The 14,887-nt window shown below is 39.3% G+C and overlaps 1 protein-coding gene across 4 annotated transcripts in view; it reads right to left on the reverse strand.

Annotated features, from left to right (window-relative positions):
- USP49 (ubiquitin specific peptidase 49) overlaps positions 1-14,887 on the reverse strand; it is an 82,945-nt gene extending 68,058 nt beyond the window's left edge. For all 4 annotated transcript variants that reach the window (XR_013555622.2, XR_013555621.2, XM_060615497.3 and 1 more), the window contains exon 1: positions 14,850-14,887. The gene's annotated coding sequence lies outside the window, so the exon portion shown is untranslated. The remainder of the gene's footprint in view (positions 1-14,849) is intronic.

Genomic DNA, 14,887 nt, shown 5'->3' on the forward strand with positions numbered 1-14,887 from the left:
AACAGAAACATCTTTAAATGGTAAATACTCATTTTCTTAAGTTTTGAAGTTCACCAAAATAAAACTGGACCCCCCAAATTAATAGAAAAACATTTAAAAACAATCCCCCAGGGCACCTAGATGAGTCAGTTGGTTAAGCGTCTGAGTCTTGATTTTGGCTCAGGTCATGATTTCATGATTTGTGAGCTGGAGACCCATGTTGGGCTCCATGCTAACAGCATGGAGCCTGCTTGGGATTCTCTCTACCTCTCTCTCTCTCTCTCTCTCTGCCCCTCACCTGCTTTTCTGTGCACTTGCTCTCTCTCAAAATAAATAAAAACTTAAAAAAAATTCCTCCACACTCAGGATTGCAAACTTAAAGCGTACATAAAATTAACAGGACATGTGGGTACCATGAGCAATGGATAAAGGGCTTCTCTTTCCAGCTACTTTAATGAGAGACAACAGAGCCATACTGGTAAAGAAAAGACAACTGGAGAAGAGACTCACTTCCAGTTCTAGATAGATGAGCAAACATAAATAAGCCACTTCTGCACCCTGGCTCTGTTTCCACATCTGTAAAAGTAACATTAAGTTACTTGATGACCTAACATTCTATTATTCTATCTGTAAACTTCCTAAAGCCACTCAGATATCATTATCTTCTAGCAAGCTACGTGTTAGGCATTCATCCATAAGGGTAGCAAAACAGAAAATGAATCTACATTATCCAGAATTCTGTACTGTAGCAAAATTTTACAATTAAACAAGCCATTCTAAGTCTTGCACTGAAAAAGTGCATTAGAGAACTAAGTTTGGATTTTCGATAAAACACGATGCATTGAACACCCACATTTACCTCTTTTGTCCTCTCCATAACTCCACTAGAACAGCAGTAAAAACAAGAGCTACAAGAAAAAAGAATAGGAGAGGAAACCACTACAAGTTTTTGGAAGCTGAAAAGCAGATGGGTAGGTTATTTGACTTAGCATAGAATGTAAAACCTAAGAGCACATTAAGGGGAAGCCCAGAGCAAACTGAATTGTGCTGGGACACACCAAAAAGCTCAGAATACCTCTGCAAGTGGGGACAGCAGACAGGGCTGAAAAAGAACAGGGTGAAAGTTCTAACCCAAGATTCCCACCCTAACCCCAAGCAGCCATTGGTCAGAAGATGGGAAGCCTATTCTGGAAACTAGAGAGACTCTGGACTGAAACACAACTGGGGGAAGGCCTAGCAGTCTAAAAAGATGGAGATTACGGGAAAGTAGATATCCTGAAAGGTAATCCCCAGCTCTTTCTCCATTCAGCTCCCCAAATGTTTCAACCAAGGATAAGCCAAAGATGGGAGCATTCTCTCTGGAGATGAATTTGCCCCACAGAAAAACACCTACGAGTACTGACTACTAGAGGTGACCTCCTATCTTTTTTTTTTTTTTTTAAGTTTATTTATTTTTGACAGAGACAGAGTGCGAGCATGAGCTGGGAAGGAGCAGAGAGAGGGGGAGACACAGAATTCGAAGCAGGCTCCAGGTTCCGAGCTGTAAACACAGAGCCCGATGCAGGGCTCAAACTCACAAACCGCAAGATCATGACCTGGGCCGAAATTGGACGCTTAACCGACTGAGCCACCCAGGCGCCCCATCCTAACTATCTTATAATGAATAATAGCACCAGCCAACTTTTAGAAGCCCCCACTCTGTTAAACCCAGCTTTCAGTTTTTCAGTGGCTCATTATGGAACATGAGTAAGACAGCCAAGGCTATACATTTAAGAAAATCCCCTAAATGAAAAACTAAAATAAATGATCAAGTAAAGGTATTTTAAGGAAACAGATGGTACAGGAAACTGCAGGAAAAAAATGTAATTACAATTAACATACTGAGAGAAGAACTATCCCATGAAACAGAAATAGAAGACTATTAAAAAGCAACATTCAAGTGTGCCTGGGTGGCTCAGTTGCGACAGACTCTTGGCTTTGGTTCATGTCATGATCTCATGGTTCGTGGGATCAAACTGTTGGGCTCCACAGCTGGCACACAGAGCTGGCTTGGGATTCTCTCTACCTCTCTTTCTACCCCTCCCTCACTCGCACTGTCTCCGTCTCTCTCACAATAAATAAACTAAAAAAAAAAAAAAAAGCAATATGCCGAGGGGCGCCTAACTGGCTCAGTTGGTAGAGCATTCGACTCTTGATCTCAGGGTTCTTAGTTCAAGCCCCATGCTGGGTATAGAGATTACATAAAAGTAAAACCTTAAAAAAAGGGGGGGGCAACATTCAGAGAAAAAAACTTGAAACTTAAAAATATGATAGCAGAAACCTAATTAAAAGTGTCTGAAGATGAAGTTCAAGACATCTTCCAGAAAGCACAGCACAGAGACAAAAAAGATGAAATATAGAAAAAATGGGCAAATTAAAGGACCCATTAGTCCATACATTCCAAACACAAAGAATAAGAATACAAGAGGGAAAGAAGAGGAAAACCAGGGGCAAGGGAGAGAAGAGGGAGGGGCACCTGGGTGGCTCGGTTGGTTAAGTGTCTAACTCTTGGTTTCAGCTCAGGTCATGATCGCAGGGTTATGGGTTTGAGCCCCGCATCTGGCTCCATGCTGACAGTGCAGAGCCTGCTTGGGATTCTCTCTCTGCCTCTCTCTCTACTCCTCCCCTGCTCACATGCTCACATGCTCACATGCACTCTCTCTCTCAAAGTAAATAAATAAAAACTTTAAAAAAGGGGTGGGGGGAGAGAAGGTGGAGGCTGGTTAGAATTAAAGAATTCAAGTAAATCTCCCAGAACTGAAAAATGCATGTTTCCAGACTGAATAGGCCCCCAGTGTGCCCTATACAACAGATAAAACAAGGCTCACAGTAAGGCAGATTACCATAAAATTTCAGAACATCAGAGACAAAGATCAGCTCCTAAACCACCTCCAACCAAGGGGAAAGAAAAAAAAAAAAAAGAGTCAGAACATCATCAGACTTTTCGTTAGCAACAACAGAAGCTAAAAATCAATAGAACAATTCCTGTTAAACTCAGAAATTATTCTATATTCTACACCCAGGTAAACTATAAATCAAGTATGAAAGAAAAAGAAGACATTTTCATACATGCAGATTCTCAAATCTACATCCTATGCACCTTTTTCTTAGGAACCTTCTGGAAGAATTGCTTAAGTATAAACACCGAAGGGGAAAGATGTGGCATCCAGGAAGCAGGGAGTCCCAACATAGGGAGGAAATAACTGTTATGTAGAAAGGTAGATCCAAGGATGATAGCTGCGCAGGTCTAGAGAACGAGCTATACAGACTAAAAAAATAGCAGCATGAGTCTACTGCCTAAAAGCATGGCATTAAATGCCAGAAGAAACAGCTGGAAGAACAGAAAATGGGGGTCCCTGTAGAGGTCAAATGTTGGGGAGAGGAAAAGCAGGCAGGGTACTTTTTATGTTGCACACAGCTTAGCATTGATAAATATTAAATTTTAAAAGATTCTTCAAAAGGTTAAAGAGAATGTTTAAAATTTTTTTTATAATGTTTATTTTTGATGTTTTTTTTTTATAATGTTTTATTTTTGAGAGAGACAGAGACAGAATGCGAGTGGGTTAGGGGCAGAGAGAGAGGGAGACACAGAATCCAAAGCAGGCTCCAGGCTCTGAGCTGTCAGCACAGAGCCCGACATGGGGCTCGAACTCACGAGCTGTGAGATCATGACCTGAGCCGAAGTCGGACGCTCAACCAACTGAGCCACCCAGGCGCCCCAAAGAGAATGTTTTAAAATCACATCTAAAAAAACATGATTTCCCAAGCAAGATTTCCGAGGGAAAAAGAAAATGATAAAGAAAAAAACGTAATTTTCAAGGCAGAGCAAAATCAAGTTATTTGAAAAACACTACACCTTAGCAGAGAGTGTGGCTTTGCTTGAAAACTATGATGAGTAGGAAACAATGTTTGGCTGACAGATACTTACTCAAAAGTCATAATCACAAAGCCAGAAAAAAAAAAAAAAAGGAAAAATTTAAACATATGATGGTATGGTTGGGGAAAGTTCATAGTTTATGGTTACATCAAACACTTCACAAGTTAAGATTACTTTTTCACACACTCAAGCAGATACTAAATCAAAGTTAACAGAATAACTTGACTGCATCACATTTTGGTAAAAAGTGAAAACACTTAAGAGACAACTGTTTCCTCAGGAAAACGCAAATACTGCAGCTTTGTTGAAACAAGTCAACGTTTTGTGTCAGGGTCGTGTATCCTTTCCTAACGACTGAAACAAATAGTAGTGGGATTCACTGGCAAACCTGAAATGACTGTTGCCCAGCCTTCTGTATAAGCCCCTAAGAAATGACATCTCAGGAAATATGCTCTTCTCTATCCCCAAATACTGCAAAAATGAAAACATCTAGATTTTCTATTGCCCTCTCATAGCAAATGCACCTAAAATAGTATTCGTTCATCGTATTTAATACTATCTACTTCTATCTCATGGATGTTAAGATCATACTTATAATCAAGTATTGGGCTCTTCAATAAACAGGCAAGTAGAGAGGGTGCTGCCCACTATTTACTCAGTTTTCTGACATCTAGGGAGGCTGCGCACATGGAAAATAGCTGGATCTAAGATTCTTTGATAGTCTACTGATTTGTGGCCAGGGAGATCTTTTTAAACTACTGCAAGGAAGCACTCTCCCACCCAATCTACTCTGGTAAAAACACTTGCTCTTCTTTTGGCATAAATGAAGACAATGGAAGAGATGAATTTGCAAGCTGGCTTAACTGTAGCATACTGTACAGCCTTCAAGTTGAATGCATAAAAAAAACACCTTCGTTTCAGTCTCTTGGAATCAAGAAGAAAACAATACTTTAAGCTTCTGCATAAAGTATGATGTTCTTTTTGAAGTTTGAGAAAACACATAATAGCTTATAAAATATAATGCATAACCAAGAGCTCCTCCAGCTTTAAAATAATAATAAAATACTATGTCCAGATCTATTCTCAAAGCAAATTAGCGAGACATTAGGAAAAAGTCTGCACTGCAAGAAAAAAAAAATTTATAACAATGTATGGTGATGTCAACTAGACTTATTGTAGGTGAGCATTTCACAGTATGTACAAATAGCAAATCATGTTATACACCTGAAACTAACATAATGTTATATGTCAATTATGCTTCAATAAAAAGTTTTTAAAAATTTTATTACATTTATCCTTTCATGCTTCTTTCACAGAAGGGAAACAGCTAACTAAAATATGAAGAAATGTTCAAACTCACTAGTAAGTAGAAAATATAAATTAAAATAAGACATAATTATATAGCAAAAATTCCAACCGTGGACAATAGCAAGTGTTGGGAGGTGGAGAACGCAAGGCCTGTGAGGGGTACGCGCTGATCTACCACTCAGCAGCCTGTCAGTACCTATGCTACAATGCCACCCCTGAGTTTGTATCCCAAACACATTCTCCACGTGTCCATAATGAACACAAACAAGACTGCTGTTAGCAGCACTGTTTACAGTAGCCTAGGCATCCATCACTATGGGAATGGATGCGCACCATGGAACAGCATGGTGCAGGTTGAAGCAATTAGCTAAGTGTACATCCAAAAACATTCCCAGATCTTAAAACAGGGCTGAGTGAGAAGAGTGAAACCAGAGTAAGAGCTATAACATAGTTCTTTAAAGATTTTGGGTTTGTTTTTTTTTTTAAGTTTATTTATTTTGAGAGAGAGAGAGAGAGAGAGAGAGAGAGAGAACAAGTGGAGAAGAGGCAGAGAGAAGAGAGGAGAGAACCCCAGGCAGTCTATACTGCCAGCACAGAGCCCAATGCAGGGTTCAAACCCACAAACTGTGAGATCATGACCTGAGCTGAAACCAAGAGTCGGATGCTTAACTGACTGAGCCACCCAGCTTGCTCCCAAAGATTTTATTTTTAAGTAATCTCTACACCCAACATGGGGCTTGAACTCAGAACCCCGAGATCAAAAGCCACATGCTCCACCAACTGAACCAGCCAGGCGCCCCAGAGCTAAAGCATTTTTACAGGGAGAATTCTATAGCCAAATTCTGCAACAGTGAAGTATGGTGAAAAATTTTAGAATGAATGATAAGCACCCACCCCCGCCCCAAATCACTAAGCGTTTAAAAAAAATTTTTATTTATTTATGAGAGACAGCATGAGTGTGAGGGAGGGGCAGAGACAGAGGGAGACACAGAATCCGAAGCAAGCTCCAGGCTCTGAGCTGTCAGCACAGAGCCCGACACGGGGCCTGAATTCACAAACCAGGAGATCATGACCTGAACCAAAGTCGTATACTTAGCTGACTGAGCCACCCAGGTGCCCCATTTTTTTATTGTTTTTGTTTTTTTTTTTTTTTAATCACTAAGCATTTTAGAAAGATGCATATAGAATCAAGGACATACATCAAACACATTAGAGAGGGTGCTTGTGGGGTGGGAGAGGAAAATAGGCATGGAAATGGGGGCTGAACAAAAGGGCTTTATACACCAATGCTAGACTGTGCCCAAATCATAGGGAATGAAGTTCAGATTCAAGATATTTTTCATTCATGCACACATTAATTTATTTAAACAAATTTTTTTAATGTTTATTTATTTATTTTTTTTTATTTTTTTTTTCAACGTTTTTTTATTTATTTTTGGGACAGAGAGAGACAGAGCATGAACGGGGGAGGGGCAGAGAGAGAAGGAGACACAGAATCGGAAAGAGGCTACAGGCTCCGAGCTGTCAGCCCAGAGCCTGACGCGGGGCTCGAACTCACGGACCGCGAGATCGTGACCTGGCTGAAGTCGGACGCTTAACCGACTGCGCCACCCAGGCGCCCCATAATGTTTATTTATTTTTGAGAGAGACAGAGACAGAATGCGAGTGGGTTAGGGGCAGAGAGAGAGGAAGACACAGAATCCGAAGCAGGCTCCAGGCTCTGAGCTGTCAGCACAGAGCCCAACACGGGGCTCGAACTCACGAGCTGTGTGTGAGATCATGACCTGAGCCGAAGTCAGACGCTCAACCTACTGAGCCACCCAGGAGCCCCACATTAATTTATTTAATGAAAATTTACTGAACACGTCTTAAGTGCCAAGTACTGTGTTTAAATATAAACTTTTCTTGTTATTTCTGCTGAAGGTTTTTATCTTAAAACCTCAAAAAGACATATGCTTTAAGATACATTTTAACTGGAAGTGGAAAGGAAAAAGAATTTACATTAGAATATGTATACTATAAAGTGAGAAATTCATCGTTCTTAAAATAGTTTTGTAAATGTTTTTCATGAAATATGAATATACCTTCGAACTCTTTAAATGACAAACTTACATGAAAGGTTGAAATACAGAATGAACTCTGAAGTCCTACCAAATTACCCTGTCACATCTCAATCCACAAGTAAAACATCTTTTCTCATGGCTTTCAGTGGTGAAACAATTTTTTTTGGAGGAGAATTTTTTTCTACTTTATTTGTTCTACGTAATTTTCCCAAAGATATTTCAACTGCTCAGGAACACTTCTTGCCAGATTTCCGTTTTCTAAAAGAATTCACAAGCAGACTGCTGGCTGCCAATGTAGGTGTTGTAGCTAATATGCTCATTTACACTGTGCTGCTAACAAAAACTGATGAACACATTCAGTGCAAAGTGACATTATCTAGTCCAAATCCCATGGGCATAGAAAAGATGTTTTCCACCCAAATTACCTGTTCCCCTCTTTTTTTTCCAACCCCCAAATGTTAACTAGTATACAAGATAACACTGGTAAACAAAACCAAAAGCAACTTGGAGGGCATCCTATGTCTAAAGCTCTAAAATTGTGAACTGTCAGGGGGCGCCCGAGTGGCTCAGTTGGTTGAGCGTCTGACTCATGATTTCAGCTCAGGTCATGATCTCACAGTTAGCATGGAACCTGCTTGGGATTCTCTCTCTCCTTCTCTCCCTGACCCTCCCTCTCTGTCTCTCTCTCAAAATAAGTAAACATTTAAAGTAAATAAATAGGTAAAATTGTAGCCCTTCAGTATTTGATACTAACAGTTGGTAGGTGGGAGGATGAACGGTGAAGAACGCTGATGGTTGAGCCAACCATCAGCACCACTGGAAAAACACACAAGCTACGCGGTCTGTCAGAGGGGTCAGCAGAATCTTCAGCACACATAATAAAAGACCACACATTAATTTATTCAGGCTAACAAAAGATAATGCATTTTTATTCAATAATAATAGCGAACAATGAACACTTACTGTGTGTCAGTCACTGCCAATGGACTAGGTACCGTTATCATTTCCATTTCATAGATCATTTTTCACATCAAATGCAGGCTCTTTATCATTGCCTTTAAAACCTCCACAAAATGGTCTCAATTCCATTATATCTCCCTTTCTGCCAATCCAGGCCTCAGTTCTGACTCAAAAACTTGACTGATATATCTCATATGAATGGAGCGGTTCTTTTCTCTGCCCAGCTTCCTTCTCCTCCCTTACTACTACAGAAAATTCTCAAATGAAGATGTTCTCAGTTAACCCCTTCCTCACATGCTTATTGAAAGTAAACATTATAGACGCATATAGAGTGAAAAGTGAATACCTTCTCTGAAAAAAGGGAATACCTCAATAACAGTCCTTACAGTTTATGAAAATAGAAGTATTCTACACATACTGTCCTGTAACATGACTTTTTAAAAAATATAGTTTAGGGGCGCCTAGGTGGCTCAGTCAGTTAAGCAAAGTTAGGAAAATTAAGCGAGTTAAGGAAATGAGAAAGGAATAAAACATACCAATACAAAAATCAACAAAACAGATGGAAGAGAAATGAGGGACAAAAAAGCTTTAAGACCTACAGAAAACAATTAACAAAATGCCCTCAAAATAAATAAATAAACATTAAAAAAATAAGGGGCGCCTGTGTGGCTAAGTCAAAGTGTCCAAGTCTTGATTTCTGCTCAGGTCATGATCCTGCAGTTCCTGAGATTGAGCCCCGTGTCGGGCCCTGCACTGACAGCACAGAGCCTGCTTGGGATTCTGTCTCTCTGCTTCTCTCACCTATTCACTCTCTCTCTCAAAATAAATAAATAAATATTTTAAATACACACACACACACACACACACATAATTTAAAAAGTAAAAACATAAATATAAATAAAAATATAACAGGGACACCTTTCTGGCTCAGTTGGTAGACACGCAACTCTTGATCTCAGTCAGGGTCATGAGTTTAAGCCCCATGCTGGGTATAGAGATCACATACATACATAAATAAGAGCTTCTAAGTGTATTTAAAATAAATAAATAAAAGAAAATAATATCTAATAGTGGATGTCTTTCTAAATTAGCAAACAGAGATCCACTGCATTCCTAACAGCTTAATGGTATTCCATTGTGTGGAACCATCACATGTCATTTTTTTTTTTTTTTTTTTTTTTTTTGCTATAACAAACAATGCTATAAAGAAAAACTTTGTATTCATATTTTTCATGCAAGTGTATGAATATATCCACAGGACAAATTTCTAGAAGTGGAATTGCTGGGTCACAGGGTAAGCACATTTTAAATTCCAATAGACTTGTCAGATTTACCTCCAAGGAAACTTACATTCCCATCAACAGTGTGTAAGAGTTCCAACTTCTCCACATCCTTTTTTTTTTTTTAAGTTTATTTCTTTATTTTGAGAGAAAGAGAGCACGTGAGGAGGGGCAGAGAGAGAGGGAGAGGGAGAATCCCAAGAGGCTCCACACTGTCAGCACAGAGCCCGACACAGAGCTCAATCTCACCAACCATGAGATCATGACCTAAGCCAAAATCAAGAGTCGGATGTTTAACCGACTGAGCCACTCAGGCACCCCCCAAATTCCCCACATCCTTATCCACTACTGGCTACCATAACCTACCAATCTGATAGGTAAAAAGTGGCAATTATATGTTTTATTTTATATTTATTTAAATGATTAGGATTACTGAACTTACAGCTTAAATAGACTTTGAATTTATTATTAGTTGTAGGCTAAGCTGAACTAACTATGGAGAAAAACAATTCAAGAAGCACATTAACAGAGGAACTGGGGAGACTGGTAATATTTGACCAATCTGGGCCTTAAGCGTGGAACAGACAATGATGCCAATCACAAATGAGTTTGATCTCTCCATTAAAGCACACTTACCTTTCACTTGAAATACAGTTATCATTTCTTCAAGCTATGCCATATATTCAGAAATGTTGTTTCTTTTAAGGGTATATTTAATTCCATAGTCAGGTACTCACTTTGTCATCTTTACTTACTCATGACACTCCTGTGTGTGATGCCTACTTCAATGATATTTTGTTTTGTATGAAATGTTGCTTATCAATCTGACCTTCGACCTCTTTTAGAGGTTAAAGCACAAGAGTATAATTAGTGTCTAGCCATGAACATCCAATATAATTAAGACAACTAATATTTGTAATTGTATTAGAACACAGAAAGAGGAGAGTAAGAGAAGTAGATGTTAGCAATGGCCCATCCATAGGGATATTCTAAACATTCTAGATTATGAAAACAAAACACTAATGAAGCTCCCAAATACTCTATAAATGCTTACATAAATGTGATGTCTTCTGTTCATGAATGCCGATTCACTGTCAAGGGCTAGATGTCTATGATTATAATGCTATTAGCAATGATGGCCGAAGTGAGTTATTCACACATTTTCTTACCTAATTTTCTTTGTGGCCACCTCCAGGAAACAATTTTTGTCAGAGAGACTCTAATTAGCTCTAACAGGGACTTAGACCTTATTATCCTGATAAATTAGTATCTATAATTGCAAAACTAAGTATCACAAATTATCTAGCATTCTAGAAAGGTTTTGGCTCAAAACTGATGTATCAGTAAACCCCTCGCTACTGTTTCTTTAATTCTCAATTAAAATTTATATTCGTGGGGTGCCTGGGTGGCTCAGTCGGTTGAGCATCCGACTTCAGCTCAGGTCATGATCTCGCAGTTCGTGAGTTCAAGCCCCGCGCCGGGCTCTGTGCTGACAGCTCGGAGCCTGGAGCCTGCTTTGGATTCCGTGTCTCCCTCTCTCTGCCCCTTCCCCGCTCACGCTCGGTCTCTATCTCTCAAAAATGAATAAATGTCAAAAAAAATTTTTTTTTAAATAATAAAATAAAGTTTATATTCTTCATAGAACAAACTGATACTTAAGACTTTATTTCAAAGTCAAAAACTCTTGCTACTTTACTATGTCCACATGGCCCGGACCCACGAGCACACGACAGATACTACACATCCTCTTTCCCATGTCAGAGACTGGCAGAAAGAGATAGAGCAGGGGGCAGGAAAGAGCAGAACACCAGTGTGACAAAGTGCTCAAGCCAGGCTATAAATTATCTTTTGGTCACCCATGGCTGCATTTTGAAAAGCTGACACAGAGGTAGGACCTATCCTTCCCTTGGAGGAATACAAGTATCATATGAAAGCATCTCCCTAACTCACTAACAAAAGAGCTGTGCTCCCACCCCTCACCCAACTTGCCCAATGAGAGAAGCACTGCTGGGTTCTAAAGGCAACAAGACGCTCTGTATTCTGACAATGGGAAGGAGGAATGAAGACTAGCTTCCTGGGCTCTGAACTCTGCCAGGCTGTCCTGCTAATCCTTCCCAAATCCCACAATGTTGGGGTGGGGGTGGGGGACAGAACAGACAACAATCCAAAACTGAATCAAGGATAGTAGCTCTGGATTACAGGAGGTTATAACATTCCTCTTTGAATGGGGGCGGAGTGGCCAGTGAGACTGTCGCAGTGCATATACAAAACCCTGTACATTTATAAAAACATAAGATAAAAATACATTTTATCCTTGATCCTTCTGATGTGGTAACCAACATCTGCCCCCAAATCATTTGCCAGCCCAGGCTGCACGGAAGGCACACAGTAGCAGGCATTTTCACACAGTGAGGCTGGAAGAGATGCTCCTAGAGTGTAAATTACTAATTAGCTCAATAGAAGACAAAGAGAGAAAATACCTGTCACAGGATGCTGTTTACAGCCTGACATATAATAAAAACAACCCTGAAAATTTCAGAAGAGTGCCTTACTTTTCAGACTTCTATTAACATGTAAATGGCAAAGAAACAGTATTATAGTCTTTAAAAACTGCCCATGTCTCAGAAACAATAATGTATGACTGGAAAGAATGCTTTCCAAATAATTTGTAATTTTCTCATCCTTATGAAAGCTAAGTGTTTCTAATTATTACAATCAGCTTTAATAAGGAGCTATATCTCATAGCTTTGATGATCATTTAAAGAGTTGGGGGTGGGGGTGGGGGTGGTATGTATTTTACACACATCAGAATACAGCTAATAGTCCCTTCACTGAAATTGAACAGGCCTCATTTTGCAGCTCATGCTTTTATGAAATGGACTGGCTACCATTTTAATAACAATTGAGGATGAGCTGGAAGATAGTAGCAGGGATGGGGTCAGTTAAATCTCCTTATACGATGACAACTGAAATGACTACCAAAATTTGAGTTTATTTTGGGTGAAGGTAATAGTATATTAAGATATTTATATTCATCCCTCTACCATGAGGCACATCTATCTGTATTAATTGCAACCAATGTTCTTAAGGAAGTGCATTTTGTACTTAGATTTCTTCCAGCTCCTTGATGCTACGTAAAGATCTTCAGTATACGTATTTCACCTAAATATGTTGCAGTCATGGTGATGATGGCTCCTGTCTTCACATAATAATCACCCATACATCATTAAAAGCTATCACATCCTGAGGATGCCCTTGTGTGTGAACACAACATGCCAGGTACTAAGAAGGTCCCCAACAGAGATGTACACCAAGACACGGTTTTTGCTGATGAGGGAGGGGCCTATACACTTGTTGTTCACAGGTAAAAGAATGTTTTTCAAGACACACTGAAGAAAATAAACCATAAACCCCCCAAATCCACTCTCAATCCAACCTTGAGACTCCTTCGCCTCAGAAGATTAACTAAAATCAAACATACTAACTTGCTGATACATTCAAAGATTCTTCCCTTTTCTTTTGAAAATTAAGGCCTTCCTATCCACTTTTTTTTTTCAAATTTGCTTGAAAGATACTCCAGTGAAAGAAAATGATAAAGCAAATGGGGCAAAATGTAAACAATTGGTAAATGTGAGTAAGTGTATAGAGAAGTTCCTTGTGGCATCTTTGCAACTTTTCCATAAGCTTGAAACATTGTACAAATTATCACAAGCCACACACACAGATAAAGAGTATTAACAACAGAAGCTCTCTCACAGGGCTGTTGAGAGTTTCAAACAATTCACATACTTAGTTCATGCTGGGCACTTAGTAAACACTAATTATCAGTTATTTTAAAAAATAAGTGGATCAACTATAACAAACGAACCACTCTGGTGAGGAATGCTGATAATGGGGGAGGCTCTGCATGTGTGGGGATGGTGGTATATAGGAAACCTCTGCACCTTCCTCTCAATTTTGCTAAGAACCTAAAGCTGCTCTAAACAAACGAAGTCCTGGGGTACCTGGGTGGCTCAGGCAGCTAAACATCTGACTTAAGCTCAGATCATGATCTCACGGTTCATGGGTTCGAGCCCCGCCATCAGGCTCTGGACTGACAGCTCAGAGTCTGGAGCCTGCTTTGGATTCTGTCTCTCCCTCTCTCTCTGCCCTTCCCCGAGTCACGCTTGCTCGCTCGCTCTCTCTCTCTCTCTCAAAAGTAAAAAAAAAAAAAAAAAAAGTCTTAATAAAAAAAAGAGTGGTCCAATTTGTTTAACCAAATTAAAGCATACATAAATATACATAGTATATTACTTACACAGACACGCATAAAGAGAAGACAGTGAAAAACCAGAGTCTGAACAGATTTTGCTTATGGATATCTGCATTAAAATTGGAGTTCCGCTTTTCCTCAATGGGCAACAATCCCTCAACTGCAAACCTGTATGGTTTATAACAAGTCCTTTTTTTATGTGAAAAAGGTAGATAGCTAACCATTTATCTGCAGTGCAGTCAGGCATTTTATTGGTTTTGGGTTGTCTTATGAATGCAACTTTTTAATGAAAACACAAGGGCATGTAAGAACCCGGATGTAATCTTTGCATTAGACATAGCCCTTCTGGTGTTTGTCCCAGTTTCCCCACCTAGAAAGCTACTGAAGAAAGGTTAATAACAGAACCACAGGGACAATTTAAGGATTGGCAAACAAAACAGGTTAAGGGATAAAATAAACTAACACTGTTTAATCTGGAGAAGAGCATGCTGACGAATCACCTCACAACAGTCAAGTAGAGGTAATACCAGAGCACAGACTGCCTGCAAAATGCCAAGGTTCAAATCTTATGCCCACCACTTGGTAGAATTCTACAAAGAAAGAAAGAAAGAAAGAAAGAAAGAAAGAAAGAAAGGGAGGAAGAAAGAAAGAAATGAAATGAAATGTCTGAGTGTAACCTTGAGGTTTTATTAAATGATTAAAAGTCCTTTAATCTGAAGGAGTCTTTATTTCATCACATGTAAAACAGGAACAGTGATAGTGCCAACCTCACAGGATTGCTACGAGTAGTAAATGAGTTACAGTCTGCAAAGAGCTTACATCGGTGGCTAGCATAAAAGTATATACATGGGCAGCTACTATTATTAAGTTTATGAAGAACTAGAGTCTACTTAATATTATAATAAGCAAATATTTTTACTCAATTGAGAATGAGGCAACAGAGAACAAACAAAATTACAGCATTAGGTGCATGCTAGCTAGAAGGCAGATTGTCCTAATAGAGAAAATAATTAAATACTGGAAAAGATTAGCTACAGAGGTTGCCACATTATCTCTGAAGATTTATGAAAATAGCATAAATGTTTATCTACCTGGGATGATTTAAGTGGGATATTGACTGAAGTTGCAG

This window comes from Panthera onca, chromosome B2 (assembly GCF_046562875.1).
Source record: "Panthera onca isolate mPanOnc1 chromosome B2, mPanOnc1 haplotype 2, whole genome shotgun sequence".
Lineage (NCBI taxonomy): Eukaryota > Metazoa > Chordata > Mammalia > Carnivora > Felidae > Panthera > Panthera onca.